At 42.6% G+C, this 15250-nt stretch overlaps 1 protein-coding gene across 2 annotated transcripts in view; it reads left to right on the forward strand.

Moving 5' to 3' along the window:
* The first annotated feature begins 5992 nt into the window (after positions 1–5992).
* Positions 5993–15250, forward strand: part of HDAC7 (histone deacetylase 7) — a 498490-nt gene continuing 489232 nt past the window's right edge. For both annotated transcript variants that reach the window (XM_077297893.1, XM_077297894.1), the window contains exon 1: positions 5993–6110. The gene's annotated coding sequence lies outside the window, so the exon portion shown is untranslated. The remainder of the gene's footprint in view (positions 6111–15250) is intronic.

Genomic DNA, 15250 nt, shown 5'->3' on the forward strand with positions numbered 1-15250 from the left:
TCCTTAGTTGCCCTGGGTTACATAGTTACATAGTTATTAAGGTTGAAGGAAGACTTTAAGTCCATCTAGTTCAACCCATAGCCTAACCTAAGATGCCCTAACATGTTGGGTGTATGTTTCGGGTCATTATCATGCTGGAAAACCCAGCCACAACTCATCTTCAGTGCTCTTACTGAGAGAAGAAGGTTTTTGACCAAAATCTTAAGATACATGACCCCATCCGCCCTCCCTTCAATATAGTGCAGTTGTGCTGTCCCCTTTGTAGAAAAAAAGCCCTAAAGTATGATGTTTCCCGCATCATGCTTCACGGTTGGGACGGTGTTCTTGGGGTTGTATTCATCCTTATTCTTCCTCCAAACACAGCGATTGGAGTTGATATCCAAGTTCTATTTTGGTCTCATCTGACCACATGATCTTCTTCCATGTCTCCTCTGGATCATCCAGATGGTCTTTGGTGAACTTCAGACGGGTTTTTACATGTGCTGGCATGAGCAGTGGGTCCTTGCATGCCCTGCAAGATTTTAATCCATGACGGCATAGTTTGTAATTAACGGTAATGTTTGAGACTGTGGCCCCAGCTCTCTTCAGGTCATTGATCAGGTTCTCCCATGTAGTTCTGGTTGATTCCTGAGCTTTCTCAGAGTCATCTTTACCCCATGAGGCAAGATCTTGCATGGAGCCCCAGACCAAGGAACATTGACAGTCATCTTGTGTTTTTTCCATTTTCTAATAATTGTGCCAACATTTGTTGCCTTCTCACCAAGCTGTGTGTCTATTGTCCTCAGGCTGGAGTGTGACTGATTAAGTTTGTGGTCAGGCAACTTTTATGCAGGTGTAAGGAGGAAGTCCGGGCTGCGGGTACCTGCATCATGCCGGGTCCAGAACTGTCAAGACTGCATCCAGCGTTACCATGGGGAAAGAATGGGGGACCGGATAGGTCCCATGACCCAGGCCGAGGGGGCGCGGCTAAGCCGGGCAGTGTACAGGAAGCGTGGGAAAGAGGAGTGAGTTTCCCGCCAGCAGTGAGAGCGGAGGAAGGTGCATGGCGTGTTCCGCAGCGAGAGAGGCAGCGTGTAGTCGTGCCCGGCAGAACTTGCGCAGATGCTCGGGTAAGCCAGAGTGTATGCAGTGCCCGGCTAGACAGAGTCCAGTCTTCGCATAGAGGAGCGGGTGCCAGGTGCAAGACCCTGAGGTGCGTTCTCCATTACCGACAGATGCGCAGCAGCACACGTGGTGGACAGAGACTCCTGCAGTGCTCCCCACCTCTTTTGCACAGATTTATGGACAATGGGCTCAGCGGAAAAAATGGTGACCACCTGTTGCCGCCAGAAGCTGGACCGTGATTTGCCAGGCTTCATTTGAGGACATCACGCCAGCTGTTGCCGGTAGCGCAACTCCCATTGGACTGTAAGTGGATGAGGACCAGAGAAGACTACGATAAGTGCCGTTTAAATATCAAACTGTCGCGGTAACCCTTTATTTCCCTTGATGATTGTTTAGTGTTCACTAACTCCAGAAATGGAAAACTGAAAAACATTAAAAAGAGAGAAATAAAACCAATACACCAATATACCAATTTATTTGAAAAAATGTTGCTACAGAGCTTCGACGTAGTCCAGCGCTCCCCGAATCTGGCCCCAGCAACTGGGAATAGCAGTAAACTTACTGCTATACACAGTCGCACGGTACTTACAATAGCGCTCATCAGCGTTTCTGGCTCACCGAGACCCTGCGACGCTGATGAGTGTTGATGTCAGTACCCGGTGACTGTAAATAGCAGTAACTTTATTGATATTCACTCACATCGGGGCCGTATTCGGTTAACGCTGCACTGCATCGGAGCTGTGTGGGAACATTTTTTCAAATAAATTGGGCAGTGTATTGTTTATAGTTCTCTTTTTTTATGCTTTTCAGGTATCCATTTGTGGACATCGGATTTGGTGGATTACTGCTGGGATAGGAATGGTGACGCCTTGACGCCAGGTATGATTTTTGACATCACAGCTGACATCAACCCCAATTACCATTACCTTGATTGCCACCACACAATCGGGAAGAGTGAGGCACAGCATCAGAATTGGTGCATCTAATGTGATGCGCCACTTCTGGGGTGAGTGAGAGCTGGTATTTTTAGGCTACTTATTTTTATTTAGGCATTTTTATTTATTTTCTTAATGCATGTGTACACTAAACTACATATGCAAAGCACTATAATATATTTCATGGATCTCTATCTAGCTATCTGCCCATATCTATTTTTATTTTTTCTTATTTTGGAGTGCTGCCTCTTTTTAATTTTTAATCTCTTTTGTGCCTGAATATAAACTTGAGGGGCCTATTTTTTCTACAAGGTATTGGTGCTGTTCCAATTTTTCTGTCACGGATAACATCAGAACTGGTTTTTACAGAGCTGGCAATATCAGGACGTGTGAAGGAGGCATTAACCTGACAAAATGTAGCATGCAGTTGATTGGTGGTTATTTAAAGGGAACCTGTCACCAGGTTTTTCCCATGCAAAATAGGGCCAATAGCTGTTATCCCTCTTTTACAACATTCTATGCTGCCTATATGTCCCCAATACTCTCTCCATATAACAAAAAATAGCTTTTATTACACTCACCTACAGGACGGACTGGTCCCATGGGCGCTGCTAATTTTGATCTGATGGTTCCTCGTAGGCATTGCGCTGCTGTGCAGGCACACTTCTCTGCCCTGCCGATGGCATAGCTGTAAGTACTGTAATGCGCATGTGCGGGGAAAGGCTTAAGAGCTTATATAGAAGCAAAAAATAAAATGTGCCTGTGGTCTTATCTGTGAGAATTATTAGGCCACTCACTCATTCAGTATTTGGTCAGTATTGTACATCAGTATGTGTAAGCCAAAACCCGGAGTGAAACAATCAGAGGAAAAGTATAATGGAAACACGTCACCACTTCTGTATTTATCACCCACTCCTGGTTTTGGCTTACATATACTGATTGTCCCGGTTCCACCCCTCAGTGTGTCTGGGATGCAGTTATTGACAGCTCAGCCGTCCAATCTGTTACAGGGGTGTGCTGAAACTGTCAGTACTTTGATTGACAGCATGACAATCCAGTCTAGTATAGGGGTATGCTGAGCTGTCGGTGTGTTTATTGACAGCTTGACTAGCCAATCTGTGACTGGGAGGCATCAGCTGTCACAGGTGTTCACTATCCCGGGTAATGGCCATGCCAACATAACTGAGCAGCTTCTCCCAGACCACTGCCAGAAGTATATTCATCTTGTGAGGTTTGTGCTTTGTGCTCCCTGTGCCTTGAGTTCTACTGTATATGCTTGATCTATTGCCTGACTTTGGACTGCGTTCTGACCATCCGCCTGTTTAACCCCTTCAGTTCTGATCCGGAAACCTGGATTCAGGATTTTGACACTGTCTCCCCTGCTGCTATTTCCCATGGTGGCTTACAATTCTCCCATTCCCCGAGACCTACAAACAGACATGGTGGTAGAGTCGGCATACTCATGTCCCCACAATGCACCTGTGGCACCCCAGGAGTTCGGGTACCACAGTGGTGCTGCCTTTGGGGAGGGTAATGCCATGCCTGGAGACAGGAGGGATCCCTTTGGCAGGTAATCTCACATACAACACTTTCTGACTCCAGGCCAGGATGGGGAGCTCAAAACCTGGTTTTCAGGGGAACTTCCCTATTTCCATCCTGGTTTGGAGGAGTTAGTTCAGTCTGGAGCAGACAGGGAAAGAGCAGAGGAGTGATTAGGAGCTTGAAGAGGGCTGTGATTGAGCCCCTCAAAGCTGAGCGCAGAGGCCAGGAGCCCGAGGTTGTGGGTAACTGCAAGTCCCACAGCAGAACCGGAGGGCAGAGAGCTGAAAGTAACCTGCCCCATTAAACCTGAGGTACAGCAGAATTCCAGAGCCTGGAGTCACCGTATACAAAGACCCCAGAGGAATGGCTCAAGTTGCCTACCATACAGGTACTGTCCCAGGACAGGAGGGAACAAAGACCTTTGTAGGACACTTCAGGCAGCAAGGGACTAATAGTCAGCGCAAAGTGGAAGGCTCCCAACCTGACCTGCCAAGGGGGTTTTTCACCTGTCTTCAGTCTGCCTGGACTCCATCTACACCTATTGCCGGTATCCGCTCTTCGCCAGTCATTACACTGGCTGCCCATTCATTATAGGATCCAATTCAAAGTACTTGTTCTCACCCACAAAGCTCTCCACAGTGCGGCACCTCCTTACATCTCCTCCCTCATTTCTCTCTATCAGCCTAGCCGATTGCTGAGCTCTGCAAACGACGTTCAACTAACCTCTGCACTATTCCGTACCTCCCACTCCTGACTCCAAGACTTCTCCCGTGCTGCGCCAATCCTCTGGAATGCTCTACCCCAAGAAATTAGGACCAGCCACAACTCGCACTGTTTTAGGCGCTCCCTCAAAACACATTTGTTCAGAGCGGCCTATCACATTACCTAATCAAAGTCATTTTATGTGTAAGTGTGTGTGTAGCCCATTCACTATCTCCACCTATCCCCCACCCCCTGAAGATGTCTGGGCCTTCACTGTAAATACATGATTGTAAATACACACCCTGTACTTTGTATCTCCCCTACCTCATTGTAGATTGCAAGCTCTAACGATCAGGGTTGTTTTATTTTGTTTTAATCATTATATTATTGTTAACGTTGTTACTCATGACCTTACTGTTTTGTTGCCGAATATGTTGGTGCTATATAAATAAAGATTATTATTATTATCCGTTATACTCCCGGTACTCTGACCTCGGAACTTTACCTGACTACACTTTTGTTTCCTCCTTCTGTTTATGACGTACCCTCCTGGCTTCTGACCTTGGACTCCCTGACCACTCTGACTCACGGCTTAGCCATGAGAAGTCACTAGCACCACACTGATGTAAAATATTGACCAAATACTGAACGTGTGACGAGTTTCATCAGAGTGAATGTGATTTATAGCAATCTCCTGCCTGCTGTGCTTTTTATTATGTAGCATAAACTGACCTGCGGTGCGAGTTTCAAATCCGCAACATGTCAATTTTTCTTGCTGGTACGCTCAGTTTTATATGCAAATTTTTCCCATAGACTTGTATTAGATGCAAAAAAACAGTAGGTAAAGTAATGCACATGCGTCTTTAGTGCATTTTCCGCAGCAGAAATGCATCAAAAATGTATTAAAAACAAAGAAGCTTTTAAAATATTACATAATCTTGTAGATTGTGAGCCCTCGCGGGCAGGGTCCTCTCTCCTCCTGTACCAGTCATGACTTGTATTGATTAAGATTATTGTACCTGTTTTTTTTATTATATATACCCCTCCTCACTTGTAAAGCACCATGGAATAAATGGCGCTATAATAATAAATAATAATGATACTAAGAGCAAGAGAAAAAAATATGCAGCGTCAAAAATGTGATAAAAATGCATGTAAAAACCCTACTAAAAATGCAATGAAAACACAAGTAACCTCATTTGCTTAATAGATGCCAAAAATCTGCAACATCAAAAATGCACCAAAATCTCATTGTGTGAACACAGCCTCATGTAGAAAATTCTGCTGGTATACAGATTTCTGAATGAACACTTGATACAATTAATGAAAGTTTCTAACGTATCCCTGGAGATAATCTGATGCACGTTAGGACGGCTCCAACTATTTATAGCCTATATTTATTAATCCCAGGCATATTCCATCCCACCAGCGTACGCTACTACTCGGGGCGCTTCCATCCACTTCATATATATGATAATGTATACACCAGGCTGGCTTCAAAGCCGCAGCTGAAATTGGTTCCTGACACTGTTTTCATCTGTCACTTTAGGTGAAACATCTTTGCGGACCCTTCTGGTAGCACTGGGGTTAAGGGCAAGTAAAGCATTTCCTTCTATTGTCAATTGAACGGAGCCCTAGATCCCTCCTGTATGGGTCCTCCCCTTCCCTCCTCTCCTCTCACTCTCTGTCCTTGTGGCTGCTGCTACTCTCACTCTCTTCGACTGCAAAGAGTGGATCTTGTGATGTTTCAAAGGAACTTTGCAGAACAACATCCTCTCACTATGGTTTCCCAGCTGTAGGAATTGCCCGCACAGACACACACCACTGGTGAGTCTCTCCATGCCTTCTATGCATGTCCAGCGCTCTTGTCTTTTCTGCTACACCATATCCAAGTGCACTGAATTCAATTTCCCCCCTTCTTGACTCATTTCCAGTTATTTTTGTTGTGTTCTTGCAGAAGCCAAAAGAAAAAAAAATCTTTGTCCTACAGCCAATTTCTATGGAAAATAAATGACAACCCACTCCTTTTTTTAACACAAACCATAAATGCAATCCATATCTAGGGGAGTTTTCCATACAATAAAGTTTGTATAATGGGCTTATCAGTTTATATATGTCTTCAGCTCAATGGATAGATTCCCATTACACAACAGAAAAGGTTAATTTAGTTCAGATTCTTCGGCTACAAGGCTTTTCTTGCAAGGAATTTGTTTATCTTCTTGTAAAATAATCTGGCGTTTTTGTTTAACCTGCAAATGCTTTCTAGGGAAGCGAGGCAGTGGAATTTCTCTAATCACTACTTCATAAAGAAATAACATTTTTCTGTAAAACTAAATTTAGGGGATGACGTTCATGAGAGATATGATTGGGACTGTGTTTATGTGAGATGATGCATTTATATACAAGAAAGCACTAATAACTCTAGTAAAATGTTACACAAGAACCTCTAAGTGATGTGCAGGTAATAGAAATAGCGAAACGGTCATTGTAAATAATGTTAGAAAGTTTCCAAAACTTGTAAAAGGGAAAGATAGAATGTCTGTCTTTAACATACTGTTAGTGGTGGATAAAATATATTCAGATTCTATTATAAAGTAGAAGCAAGCCAAGTTTGACAATGCTGAATTGGTTGAGAATAGATCACAGTCTGCTCTATATGGCTTTTTATAGGGGCTCATCCACATGTGTTATTTTTCACGTACTTGAAAAACTGAGTTCCATCATTGATTTTGGTCAGAATTTTATCAGAGTTTTGTCTGAGTTTCATCAGTTTTTCTCGTACGTGAAAAAAAGTTTCTCCTAGCTATGAAAATTGGACCACTCTAAGACGACATCTCAGTGCTGTCTGATTTTTCCTTGGACCCCTAGACTTGCATTGTCGGTTTTGATCCGACACTCGGATCAATAGTGGACGTGTCTCCGTAATTTTGCATGGACTGCTCGGTCTGTGAAAAATCAGGGACTTGTGAACAGCCCCATTCACCGTTATAGGTATAAGTACTATCCAAACAAAACGCGGAGAGCACTTGTGCGCAAAAAACTGACATGTGAATGGGCCCTAATACTGCAGGCAGACCTACCGGCTACATCAGTTAATTATCAAAATGCATGAACAATTAAAACTTTTATGTGATTCGTTTAACTGTGCTTCATTGCTATGAATTAATCACGTTGATGTAACAGTAGGGTTATGTTCACAAGGAGCTTTTTTTTTAGAAGTTTAGGGCAAATCCGTTCCATAGTCCTTTGGATCCGCACCAAAAAACACTTTTCAAAAACACCTGCAAAACTCTTACCAATCGTTTCTGTTGAAAATCGAGTTTGGTTTTCAGAGATTTTGAGAGCTATTCTTTTACCCCCAAAAAGGTTTTGAAAAATGTCTTCTCTAGAAAAGTGCATGTTACTTCTTTGACAACCATAATGATGGAATCTGTTACAAACTAGGCATCGTCAATTTAAAAGTCTGAAAAAATAACTTCTTAAAAAAATAACTATTCAAAACCTCTTCTGGTAAAAAAAAAAACTTCTATAAAAATTCCACAAGGAATGTTTCTGGGAGCAGATTTCAGTTGAAAAACTCCTCTCCAAAAAAGCTCTGTGTGAACATAGGCCAAGAGCTCAAATAGTAGTTTAATATATGGTAGATAATGCAGAATCTGACCGTTGACGATATCAAAAGAATGTTCTGAATTACCGCTCTTCATTTCTTTGGAAAAAGGTATGTTTTATGGGATTAGACCTGTGTTTTATTTATTGCCTGATATTTATAGCTCCAGCATATTTCAAAGTGCTGTACAGATAATTAATTTACTCTGCTGTAGCTCTCACTCTGCTGTTTCTATCAGACACATGTAACGACATCCCAGGGTCAGTTCCAATTGATCGTTTTTATTTATATGCTGAGCAACAATGAAGTAGATATTCCACAAATATGGGGATGTGGTGAGTTGTCAGATGCCATACTGTTTGGTTTGTCATTTTATTGAGGAGCCTATGGGCCCGATTCATCAAGACCATCGTTTGATCATGTGCATTACGCCAGAAAAGTCACTCCAGTCTGGTACTGGAGCTACATTTCTGTCATTGGGAAAGCCACAGCTCGTCACGAATTAGGAGGCGATGGGAGAACCTGGTGTGAAGATGTCAAAAGTCGCAAAATTTAGGTGCAACTTGCCTCAATTTTGCAATTATTCAAAGCTTTTATGCCAGAATTTTGGTGTGAAAGTGTTGATGAATTGGACCTTTTGAGTTCAAATAATTAAATGGATTGTCACCATTTCTCCCATTTATAGTATATCCACAGAATAGGTCACAAATGTCTGTTACATGCAGGTCTCTTAAGACCCTAATACACACCGACCATCTGATGATGATGGGGGACTTAAAGAGGTATTCCCATCTCCGAGATCATATCCCAATATGTAGTAGGTGTAATAATAATATTAGCAAATACCTCCAATTAGAAATGTAGTATAGTTTTTCTGATTCACTAGGTTTCTTTCGCCATGTGCAGGACCTTAGGTATCCATGGTTACGACCACTAGCAACTAGCTAACTTTAACTGTATCAGTGGTCAAATCCATGGATACCTAAGGTCCTGCATTGCCTGCACATGAGGAAAGAGACAGCAAATCAGAAGAACCATACTACCTTTCTAAATGGAGATATTTGCTAATATTATCATTATTATTACACTTACTACATATTGGGATAGGATCTTGGAGATGGGAATACCCTTTTAAGTGTTGGTCACTTGAAATTTCAACACTTGATCCTTTTGTTTTTAGGGGAGATAATGTCTGGAAGCTTTCTCCTTTCTTCTGTGTGGGTGAGTTGAGAGCGATACAGTAGTTCTCTGCGATCTCATGTGTATGGCCAGCCTTAGTTGGGAGCTCTCGAGAGATGAGCCCCGTCTCATGCTGCCATTGATGGAAAGATGGAAGAACACGCTATGGGTGTTTTGAATATATTTGAGAACAGGACTTGCGCTTTTCTGAAACAGGAATACAATTTAAAGCCATTTTCGTTTTACTGTTTAAGAGCCATTATTGACTAATTTAGCTTTTCTGTGTTTGTATAAAGTCGTCACCTTGATGTACAACGCAAAATGCATGTATCTGATGTATTGGAAGACATAGTCCCAGTGCGTGAGTGATGACTGAGCCACTTGGATGCTTTATATGACTGGTCTACTTTCTCAGGGCAGCATTTCTTTTGTTATTGGATATAATATATTATCCGTTATTGATAAAGCACCAAAATAATCAATTTGTGATCTCATTTCTTATCTTACAACCCATTATTCTCTAACACGGCATTATTATCTGTAGTTGCACATAGGACAGCAATCTGCTTTAGCTAAATCTAACAATTATAACTTACAAAAAAAACACCTTAAGGCTAATGTCACACGACCCTATATTCTCCATCTGAGTAAACTATGATCAGAGTTTGATCTAAGTTTGATCATGTTGTGATCTGGTTTTCTTATATGTGCAGAATTCAAAAAATCAAGTTGCTCCACCTTCTCCTTTCAGTCAGTCCGTGAAAATTGGAACATTCTCGGATGACATCCAAGTGCAGTCCAATGTTTTCAACGGACCCATAGCCATAAATGGGCGAGTGCCATCCGTTCATTGGAGGCAATTTGTGTATGCTGCAATTATTTTCCTCGGACCACTCGGTATGAGATACAAAACGGACATGTGCACTGCCTTATAGAATAACATTGGTCCGATGTTTTGACGGATTGCACTTGGACCGAAACTATGGTGGTCTGCACAAACTCTTAAGAGAACGAGAAGCTGAGCAGAATGATGTATAAATTTGTATGAAAGAATTCAGAATAACTTATATTTTACTAACCCCTTAATGACCGCCAATATGCATTTTAACTGCAGCTGTTAAAGGGAACCTGTCACCTGAATTTGGCGGGACCAGTTTTGGGTCATATGGGCGGGGTTTTCGGGTGTTTGATTCACCCTTTCCTTACCCGCTGGCTGCATGCTGGCCGCAATATTGGATTGAAGTTCATTCTCTGTCCTCCATAGTACACGTCTGTGTAAGGCAAGATTGCCTTGTGCAGGCATGTACTCCGGAGGACAGAGAATGAACTTCAATCCAATATTGCGGCCAGCATGCAGCCAGCGGGTAAGGAAAGGGTGAATTAAACACCCGAAAACCCCGCCCATATGACCCAAAACTGGTCCCGCCAAATTCAGGTGACAGAGTCCCTTTAAGGGGCCTTATTCCTCAGCTACACTTTTTAAATAATAACTGAATATCGTGGCTCATCTGCTAATATTTCTGCGGGTGACAACTGTACATGACAGCTGACACCTTGTGAAACCGATCAGGGCCGACTAACCCCTTAAATACCAGTGTCAATTGTGACAGCGGTATCTAAAAGGTTAAAAGGGGGATTGACCCCCCACGATCGTAATCGCGGGTGCCAATTGTTGCTGTGGTACCCTGAGGTCATCCAATGACCTGCAAGATCCTGATATATACTGGGGACTTAGGCCGGAGTCACACTACCAAAAAATACTGCTGAGTGCTGTGCAAGAAATCATCGCATAGCGCTCGGCCCAGTATTAATCTATGAAGCAGCTCACATCAGCTTTTTTTTCACAGGCGTATTTGACGTGCGTGTAAAATCTCAGCAGGCTGTGATTGTCACCAAGACTCGGCTGAGGCTCGCCAATGCAAGCCTATGGGTGCGAGAAAAAAATCGCACAGCACTTGGACGGATGTCCTTTGAAAAGCCGGCAATTCAGCAGCCACGTACTGTAAAATCACAGCAGGAGCTGACAGCATAGAAGAGATGGATTACATACAGTAAATACACATGGAATACACTGTGTGCAGAATTATTAGGCAAGTTGTATTTTAGAGGATTATTTTTATTATTGATCAACAACTATGTTCTCAATCAACCCAAAAGACTCATAAATATCAAAGCTTAATATTTTTGGAAGTTGGAGTGGGGTTTTAGATTTGGCTATCTTAGGAGGATATCTGCTAGTGCAGGTAACTATTACTGTGCAGAATTATTAGGCAACTTAATAAAAACCAAATATGTTCCCATCTCACTTGTTTATTTTCACCAGGTAAACCAATATAACTGCACAAAATTTAGAAATAAACATTTCTGACATGCTAAAACAAAACCCCCCAAAATTAGTGACCTATATAGCCACCTTTCTTTATGATGACTCTCAACAGCCTTCCATCCATAGATTCTGTCAGTTGCTTGATCTGTTTACGATCAACATTGCGTGCAGCAGCCACCACAGCCTCCCAGACACTTTTCCAAGAGGTGTACTGTTTTCCCTCCCTGTAGATCTCACATTTTATGAGGGACCACAGGTTCTCTATGGAGTTCAGATCAGGTGAACAAGGGGGCCATGTCATTATTTTTTCTTCTTTGAGACCTTTACTGGCCAGCCACGCTGTGGAGTAGTTGGAGGCATGTGATGGAGCATTGTCCTGCATGAAAATCATGTTTTTCTTGAACGATACCGACTTCTTCCTGTACCACTGCTTGAAGAAGTTGTCTTCCAGAAACTGGCAGTAGGTCTGGGAGTTGAGCATCACTCCATCCTCCTCCCAAAAAGGTCCCACAAGTTCATCTTTGATGATACCAGCCCATACCAGTACCCCACCTCTACCTTGCTGGCGTCTGAGTCGGAGTGGAGCTCTCTGCCCTTTACTGATCCATCCTCTGGCCCATCCATCTGGCCCATCAAGAGTCACTCTCATTTCATCAGTCCATAAAACCTTTGAAAAGTCAGTCTTAAGATATTTCTTGGCCCAGTCTTGACGTTTTATCTTATGTTTCTTGTTCAAAGGGGGTCATTTTTCAGCCTTCCTTTCCTTGGCCATCTCCCTGAGTATCGCACACCTTGTGCTTTTTGTTATTCCAGTAACATTGCAGCTCTGAAATATGGCAAAACTGGTGGCAAATGGCATCTTGGCAGCTTCACGCTTGATTTTCTTCAATTCATGGGCAGTTATTTTGCGCCTTTTTTGCCCAACACGCTTCTTGCGACCCTGTTGTCTATTTGCCATGAAACGCTTGATTTTTCGGTGATCACGCTTCAAAAGTTTGGCAATTTCAAGACTGCTGCATCCCTCTGCAAGACATCTCACAATTTTGGACTTTTCAGAGCCCGTCAAATCTCTCTTCTGACCCATTTTGCCAAAGGAAAGGAAGTTGCCTAATAATTATGCACACCTTATATAGGGTGTTGATGTCATTAGACAACACCCCTCCTCATTACAGAGATGTACATTACCTGATTTACTTAATTGGTAGTTGGCTCTCAAGCCTGAACAGCTTGGAGTAGGACCACATGTATAAAAAGTATCATGTGATCAAAATACAACTTGCCTAATAACTCTGCACACAGTGTAGATAGTTATACAGATGTCAGTGACATATACAATTAGTACAGTGTGTGCGCAGCTTACTGTACATGTATTTAATCAATAAAATGCTATTAACATCAGCTCACAACTGTATACTTAGCCTTTACTGGCTATTAAAATGAGGGACCTTAAAAAAAAATGTAAGACCCCCTCCTTCTTAGCTCCACTGTGCGTGAACCGCAGTAACCGCCTTCATGTTTGGCATTGTTGAAGTGGAGACAGAGCACTTAAAAATTTACAAGGTGCATGTGTCCAGGAGCACAAGCTGGGCACAATATATGGGGGTGCTACAATATTTTGGGGCACTACACTGTATGGAGGTACAATGTATGGGCAATAAATTGCAATATTTGTAATCCTCCATAAAAAACACGGAGTGGATGTTACAAAATAGTCACTGAAGCTGTAGATGAATTCATTGAGCATGGAAAGATGCAATTGGGGTCGCTTTGAGGGGGTTTCTGCTGTTCTGGCACCTTAGGGCAAATTATTCTTGCAAAGTCTGCTCTGTGAAATTCAAATAGCGCTCTTGCCTTCTCAGGCCTGACGTGTTGCCTAATAGTAGTTTTTGATGACATATAGGCCATCACCACTCTCAAGAGAAATTGCACAATAAATTTTGGGGTCTAGTTTCATCAATTAGCCCTTGTATAACTGATAAATTTGCAGCAAATAAAAAAAATTACATTTTTACCCCTAAAATGTTATCTTTCCTCGTCCCAATGTTATAAAAATCTGTGAGGCACCTGTGGGTTTAAAATACTTACTACACCCCTAGGTGAAATCCTTAAGCAGTGAAGTTTCCAATATGGGGTCACTTGTGGGGGTTTCTGCTGTTCTGGTACCTCAGGGGCTTTGCTAATGGAGCCCACAATGTATTCAAACAGAATCTGCGTTCTAAGGCCGACGTCACACTAGTGTATTGCATCCGATGCGAGAGCATCGGATGTGATATGCTAATGATCCTCGGCTCCTGCTCTGCTGCAAGCAGGAGCCGAGTGTCCTGCGTCTGTGCTCCGAGCCTCTCGCAGAGAGCGGATCAGAGCACAGCTGCGGAGGAGGCAGAGAAACTAATTTCTCCATCTCCTCCATTGCCAGGGTCCGCTTATAACGCACATCACTCGGATGATATCCGAGTGATGTCCGCTGTCTCACTCGCACCCATAGGCTTATATGGGTGCGAGTGAGCCGTGAGTCGGCCGAGTGTCCATGACAATCGCAGCATGCTCGGACCGAGGAAAATGGCCGACAAAAAATTAGCTGCTGGGAGCTGCCCCATAGTGTAACATTGGTCCGAATGCAATGCGATTTTTTATAGCATTGCACTAGTCCATTTAAGTCGCCAGTGTGATGCCGGCCTAAAAGTCAAGCAGCGCTCCTTGCCATCCGGTCCTGCCATGTGCCCAAACAGTAGTGTACAACCACATATGGGGTACCACTGTGTTCCGTAAAAATTATGGGGTCTATTTTCTCCTGTTATTCCTCTATTTTCACAACTAAATGTTAAAAAGATTTGTGAATCACCTGTAGGTTAAAAATGCTGAGTATACCAATAGATGAACTCCTTGAGGGGTCTAGTTTCCAAAATGAGGTGACTTTTGGGGGGGTTCTGCTGTTTGGCTGAGCCCCGAACATACCCAATGTGACATGGCATTCACAGTCTACTCCAGACAAATTTACACTACAAAAATCAAATAGCGCTCTTCCCTTTCCGAGGCCTACCATGTGCCCAAACAAACGTTTTTGACCACATCACGTTCAGGAGAAATTGTGTAACAAATTATGGGGTCCGTTTTCTCCTATTATCCATTGTGAAAATTACAAATTTGAGGCTAAAACAACATTTTCGTTTTCATGTCCACATTTTAGAAAGTTCTGTGAAACACATAATAGTTTCAACACAGCCCTAGATTAATTCCTTGATAGGTCTAATTTCCAAAGAGGTGTTGTTTGTGGGATTTTCGGCTGCTTTGGTATCTCAGGGGCTGTGCATATAAGACATGGTGTCTGCAATCTATTATAACCAAATTTACATTCCAAATACCAAATGTAGTTTTTCACTTTCTGAGGTCCGCTGTGTGTCCAAACAGAATTTTTTGACTACATGTTGGGTATTGCCGTGCTCAGACGAAAGTGGGTAACAAACTGTTCGGTATATTTTTTCATGTTACCTATCACAAAGGCAAACATTTGAGACAAAAGCAACATTTTCGTGAAAAAAATGAACATTTTCAATATAACAACCTAATGTTATCAAATTTTCTGCAGTATCTGTGGGTTCAAAATGCTTGCTATACCCATTATAAAATCCTTATGGAGTGTAGTTTTCAAAAATGGGTTCACTTTTGGGGGTTTCTGCTGTTTATGCACCTTATGGCACCCGCAATCTATTTCAGCCAAATTTGTGTTCCAAAATTCAAATGGTGCTCCTTCCCTTCTGAGCCCTGCCGTTTGTCCAAACAGAGGTTTCTCACCACATGTGGGGTATCAGCACACAGAAGAAACTGAGTAACACATTTTGAGGTCCATTTTATCAT

Source organism: Ranitomeya variabilis, chromosome 3, assembly GCF_051348905.1.
Source record: "Ranitomeya variabilis isolate aRanVar5 chromosome 3, aRanVar5.hap1, whole genome shotgun sequence".
NCBI lineage: Eukaryota > Metazoa > Chordata > Amphibia > Anura > Dendrobatidae > Ranitomeya > Ranitomeya variabilis.